Raw genomic sequence first — 6,915 nt, forward strand, 5'->3', positions numbered from 1 at the left:
GGAATCCACAAACAGTGATTTAAAAACAAAGACCATGGCTTTCCTCCATGGTGGAACGCCTGGTGACATGAGGTTATGGTTTGCTATAAGCGCGCCAGTGGACAGAATTGACCCGGAACGTACATATATTGCAAACAAAACAGGAAACTGGGTAGCGGGGTGATGTTGGAGCTATAGGCTATAAAAGCTAAGCCGCTTATACCAGTGCTCTCCAATGAGGCTCTATGCATACACGCCATTTTGGAAAGGACTTGGGCCAGGTGTTACCAATGATTCTAATGAAGGCTCTGTTCCATCCTGGACAAACAGAATCAGGGGTGCTGCTATTGTGCATGTTGTTGGATCACTGGAAACACTCTGCTACACCCAGTGGGTCCTTGAAATGTAAAACTTTGAGAACCACAGTAAACTAAATGGAACAGAGCCTTAATTAGTATCATTGGTAAGTAACACCTTTGAAGGAAGTAGAGAAGCGGCCCAAAAAATAGGTAGTTATTCTGTGTACTGTGCATATAGCCCATTGTTTGTTCTCTGCACTATAGTCAAAGCATCTCACTACAATGTATGTTACTAACTCAACTTTCAGGGACCTCTTCCCCATGTTTGCTCCTTGGTCGTGTTTATATGGTAATATGGGTGCGGCATCGTATATATATACAGTAGACGCCCGACTGAGCCGAATTCACCGCGGTGGATTCGAACCCTTGGACTCCACAATGGTGCTGGGCAGGAGTCAACCCCTGTAAGTGCGCGGTAGGAGGTATAAAAAACTAGATAAAGTGCCAATCGGCACAGGTCTCCACCAGGGCAGGTCAGGTTGTGGCCTCATGGTGGCGCTATAACAGGCTGTTGAGGAAGATTTGGGCCGGAGGTTCGTGTTGGAGGGATGCAGGTACAATGTTTTTCCATGTGTGCATACATAAGTTGTATACAGATCGATGCAGTTATAGCTAAAAACAGGAATTGGCCTGTTATAGCGCCACCGTGAGGCTGATTTTGAGGAAAAAATTGTGGCATGTCGTCCTCGGCCTAGTGAAAATGTGCGTGTATAATTTAACGGAAATTGCACACTGTGTTTGTGATTTGTGGCCTTTTTTGGAAATGGACGAATCGTGTGAGCTTTGGAAGCCAATCTTAGCCAATCAGGATGGAAGATGGGAAATGGTGCCGCTCCGTGTTGATTGACTATGGAGTCATGTGTACCGATTTGCGTGAAATTTGGATAAAATGTGAAGGAGTAATAATAGAAAATGTGTTTTACATATGTCGGCCTCCTGGTGGCGCTATAAAGAGCAGATGTGAAAAATTCCAGGCAAAGGTTTTTCCTTGGCCTCTAGGGAGTTGGCATACAAAGTTATCCACAGATCCGTGCAGTTAGAGGTAAAAACACTTTTGGGCCAGTTATAGCGCCACCTTGAGGCTGAGTTGAAATTGTTCATGTGGCATTTCGTCGTCGGCCTAGTGGGAATGTGGGTGCACAATTTCACGGAAATCACGCGATGTGTTCATGATTAGCAGCATTTTGTTTGAAACTGAGCACTCCTGTGAATTTTGGAAGCCAATCTTAACCAATCAGGATGGAGTGTGAGAAATCTGAAAGACCGGTTTCGGTGAATGGCTGTAGAGAGACTGTGTACCAATTTGCGTGATGTTTGGACAAAATCTGTAGGTGTACTGTGCAAAAACTTGTTTTGCACAAAGTGGCCTCCTGGTGGCACTATAACAGGCCGTTCTGGAAAGTTTGGGGCAGAGGTTCATCGTTGGCATCCAGGGAGTGTGTGTACAAAATTTGGCATCGACCGGGTTAACGGTGGCCGAGATTAGCTGCTCACGGACGGACGGACGGACGGACACACGGACGGACACACGGACGGACGGACACACGGACGGACGGAGTGCAAAACATACTCTCCCCACATGCCTTCGGCCTGGTGGAGACAAAAAAGAGAAGCCGTTTCAAGGCTATAGTGGACACTGGACATGTTTCAACTGGTCTGACATACACACTCGTTGCCCGCATGCCCCTTTGTCTCAAAGTTGTAGCCGATCTACACACAACTTGTCGCGTTGTGAGCTTGTAAAACCGGCTATTTTCAGAGCGCAACCAAGTGTCAAATCAGTCATTACAACGCCATCAAGGCACGCCAAAAAAAAATTTAGTCTAACTAAATCAACTGTAGATTTAGTCGACTAACATCTTGTGATATTTAGTAGACTAAAACTATAGTACATTTAATTCAAAAGACTACCGGTATAACTAAAACTAAATAAAAATGTTCCGTCAAAATCAATGCTACTGCACAGACACCTGACTGGGAGTCCCTGAAACGCATATTCCAAAACCTCCCTGAGCCAAGCAGTGGTTCAACTTCAAAACCACCCACCCACCCACAAAAAAAAAGCTACATTGTTTGTCTGACGCCAATGAGGTCAGTCCTGTGGCACTGACCTCCATGGTCCTTAAAAGCCCTTAAATATATATCAAGTCGCGTCTCCCCACATCACTGGACACAATGCGGCCCGTTCTTTTTTTTTTGTATCGCTCGAAGAGGCCCACAGAGGTTACAGTCTCGCATGCCCTCCATCTGGCCCTGACGCGCCTACGCCAGACAAAACACATAAACAAGAATGTGTTTCATAGGCTTCTTCGGTTCAGCCTTTTAATAGCATCATCCCTCAGCAGCTAATAGGAAAGCTTGACCCTGCTGGCGCTCAACACCTCCCTCCGTATAAACTGGCAGATCCCAGTGGGCGCTACAGCAACAACAGCACTATAGCAAGACTCACGCTGAACACACACAGTGTGCAGGCACACCTCAGGGCTGTGTGTTCTAACCCCCCTGCTGTTCACGCTGCTGACCCATGACTGCACCTCCAGATTCACTACAAATCACTATCATTTATGGTTTACATGTGACCAGTGGTGGAAAAAGTACTACATTAATGTGACTACATTTGACTGAGGGACTGCCATTGGATTCTTTTGAATTTTCGTTTTTTTTTTCATGTCATGTGAAAGCAGGGAATCATAGCTTAAAATTGACATATTGGTTGTTCAGTTTGATAGCTTATAGAGTAATGTCAGAGAAAGAGCAAGTTGAGAAAACAGGCTTGAAAGGTTCACTTATGTAGTCTCTAACATTACACCTAGCTACATGTTTGGGCATTTATTTCATATTTACTTGTGGATTTCAGCTCTTGACACTTATTTCAGACGTGCTCTAGTATGTGAAGAGTCTGCCTGTGCTATTAACTCATAAAAATAAAAATAAAAGGAGTTTGCGCCATGGCAGCCCCTCAGTCAAATCTGGTCACAGTTATTTTACTCAAGTAAACTGCACTGATGATTCGGACAGTGGCTATATACAGTAATATAGCCTGATTTATGCTTAGTGTTGGGTGCGCTCGTGAAGCATCTCATGGAGATACTTACTTTACTTTACACTGCACGATAGTTGCTCCGATTATGCTGTCGGAGAGCTTTTTCGGCGCTCGCCGACAAAAACCCCTATAATCGGACGCAGCACGATCAGGCTTTGATCGTAGAGGTTTTGCTCGCTGTGTTGTGAAAGGCTCTGTGAGAAGATCCATCGCCGATAAAAGTGCTCGCCGATGTCCTCCCGAGCATTTCTGAATATCTAGCAGGTTTGATATTTGACACTCTCGCTGACTCGACATCATACGGTATGAAGGTGGTTGCAACGGCACTGCGTGCGTGCGTACGTGCGTGCTCGCGTGCGTGCGTGCGCACATACGGAGAGACGCAGAGAGACAGAATTGTTGAATGAAAATCAAGATTTAGCGTCCTGTCTGCTCTACATTTCGCCCTGTGTATTCTGTGTGTGTGTGTGTGTGTGCGCAGAGAGAGAGAGAGAGAGAGAGAGAGAGAGAGGCGTCCTGTGTCGGTCTCATAATATTACAAAATGAATTGAAATAAAAAACAAATGTATAGCCTATATATCTATCTGGTTTGGATCGCATCTTTGTGAACTCTTGCAGAGCTCTGCCAATTTTCCACTTTGTACGACAGTGTTGAGCGCCGAAAATAACCAATATATAAGCTCACAATGTGTCGCGGTCGTGGACGCGATTCGTCGTGAGCCTATACATAGATCTGCTCGTTAGAGATAAATTCACATCTTTTACTAAGCCGAGGATTTTTCAGTCCATTTCAGAGACTCGTATGGAGGGCTGAAGGACGAAAAAACTGACACTGGCCAAGCCAGCCTGAGTAAAATAATAGTAAAATGTAATATAATGGACGAAATGGCCAGAAGCCCATTTTAGCAGGTAAACAGCCATCAAGTCCTGTGAGCAGCTAGGTAACAGATAAGACCATTAAGCTCTGAAGATATGAGGAAGAGAAGCAGAGGAGGGAGAGAGAGACATACGTAGAGATTGGCAGGGAGAGAGGGAGATAATGTTCCTTATAAAAGCAGTTGATTTGCTTAGAAGGAGACAAGGAACAAAGGAATCCTGACAAATTATACTCTGGGAAATGAATAAAAAACAATGTAAAAAAATTTCCCATACTGTTGCGGGTTCATAATACAATTCAGGTATGAAGCCGCGGCGGGCCACAATAAAATTCTTACCCCGGGCCGCATTTTGCCCCGCGGGCCGCACTTTGGACACCTCTGCTGTATACTATCACCACCAATATATACTACTAACTGGAGATCAAACCACTTTAGATTTGGCCAAAGCCTTGTTTTCATCAAAAACATTTAAAACTTTATCACCCCGCACCTAGGCCAGCATTGCAGTCTTTTGGTCCATCAACTAAACTAAACCACGCGAATGCAGTGGGATTGGACAGGAGATATTTGTTCCAAAGTGAGATTAATGCCACTGCCGTATGCTGTTTTTAAAACAAACCACAAATACAACAGCCCACTGTCGAGAGCTCAATGTGCTTTCATGCACGTTAAAAGGCCCTTTTAGACGTACTGCATCATGGCCTATAATATTTTGCATTACTGTACAGAATGTTGCGAGTGCATTTTTACAGGGACCGTGTGGGAATACATTTTGACTTTTTCCCGTTGAAGGTGATGAGTGGTTTGTGAGTTAGCTTCAGTATCCCTAGAACTGTGAAACATATTAGAGCCTGCCTTTAAAAAAGATTAGTGCCTCATTTATCGCTATTAGGCATTTAACGATATATCGTATATCGATATATATCGATATTATTATTATTTTATTATTATTATTTTTTTTTTAAGGGGGGCTAGTGTGTGATGTGAAATGTGAGCTTTAGTCATATCTCCATATTCCATCATATTCAAGTGCTTTTGGAGAGAAATGATAGTCCCTTTCAGTAGTAGAGCTCTGTAGCGGGGAGCTGCGTGTGTCTGTGACTGTGCCCAGGTGATGATGGCCGTTGATGCTCATCAAGGAAGGCAATTATGTTTCTGCACTGTCAAAAGTAATGCTACTTCTTTTGCAATGTAGTGAAATAAAAAATCTCAGGGGGGAAGATAAATTATATAAAATAAAATAAAAACTGTATCTTTTCTTTAAAATATATATATTTTTTAATATCGTGAAAAATCGTATCGTGAACCTCATGATACGAATCGTATCGTGAGTCGAGTGAATCGTTACATGCCTAATCGCTATCGTTATACATTTCCCACGTTGGTTCGTTCAGCAGACAGTGCTGACGCACGCTGCGCTGCGCTGCAAAAGAGCAAATTTTTGACACCATATATAAGTGACTGATGATGTCTATACGGTATAATCTTTGTATGTGTTCAAAACCTGGCCTTTTTATACTGGTATTTCTTTTGCGGCACACCACAATTATGCCTCGGCTCGCTTTCGGATGAACATTTGACTGAAACAAAGCACCTCGGAGCGCCTGATGAATGACTCTGCGGCTGTTAGTCCTTTAAAGTTCTGTAAGGAAATGTACCCGTTAATGAAATAATCGATGAAAGAGAATGGATGAGTAATGTTCGGGAGATGAAACACCTCGGTATGTGCCTCGGCCCTGCCCTTTTGGTATCTCCTCCTGTAACCCTGGCAGTGGTGGAAAGTAACAAAGTACATGTACTCAAATACTGTACTTACAACGTTGACACATTCTTCCAGACGGGTGCTTTCACTTTTGGTGCATTAAGTATATTTTGATGCCAATGCTTTTGATCGCCGGACTTTTACACATTGCAGTATTGATACTTTCACCTACTGTAAGTACACAATTTGAGTACCTTTCCCACCACTGAAGCCCCGGTCCTTCCCTCCTCCCATCTCCCACAGAGGGCTAGGAGGATATATACTGTATATTGACGACTGTTTCTGCATGAGGGGGCTGTGATTCCAAGCAAATCAGACTCAGGCTCCTTCTGATAAATATCTAAGATGACGGCTCATAGTTGACTCTATATACCCGGTCATAACAAACACAGAGACGGAAACAGGGACCTATTTTCTATCAACACCCCGACTTGAAGCCTTGAATTCATGCATAGAATGTTTTAGTTGTCACATTCCGACGTCAATCATTTGATCGGTCAATAGACTCAGTAGGAGACTCTTTGAGTCTCTGGACCCGTCAACAAATTATTGACTAAACAAAAACCATGAATTCAAGGCTTCATGGTGTGTGTAACTTATACACAATAAGTAATTTTTTGGGGTGAACTACTCCTTTAAAGCTGAATGAATAAAACGTTATTTTGATACATTTGTACAGTAGAATAATGATAATACAACACGATAATACAGCACATCTGCAATCAATGGAGGTCGTCTCCCTGAAACGTAGACCTTAGTTTCGAGTAGGACACCATCAGCAAGCGATAAAGCGGAAGTGAAGGCTCTTTACAGTAACGCAAATGTATCCTAATATAAATCGAAATAATTTAAGCATATATATATAAATATATAGCTTGCTGCTTACCAGAAATA

The 6,915-nt window shown here is 43.2% G+C and overlaps 1 protein-coding gene across 1 annotated transcript in view; it reads right to left on the reverse strand.

Moving 5' to 3' along the window:
- cacna1ab (calcium channel, voltage-dependent, P/Q type, alpha 1A subunit, b) overlaps positions 1-6,915 on the reverse strand; it is a gene marked incomplete at both ends in the record, with an annotated part of 292,563 nt that overhangs the window by 284,751 nt on the left and 897 nt on the right.

Source organism: Protomyctophum parallelum (assembly GCF_964188405.1).
Source record: "Protomyctophum parallelum genome assembly, chromosome: 5".
NCBI lineage: Eukaryota > Metazoa > Chordata > Actinopteri > Myctophiformes > Myctophidae > Protomyctophum > Protomyctophum parallelum.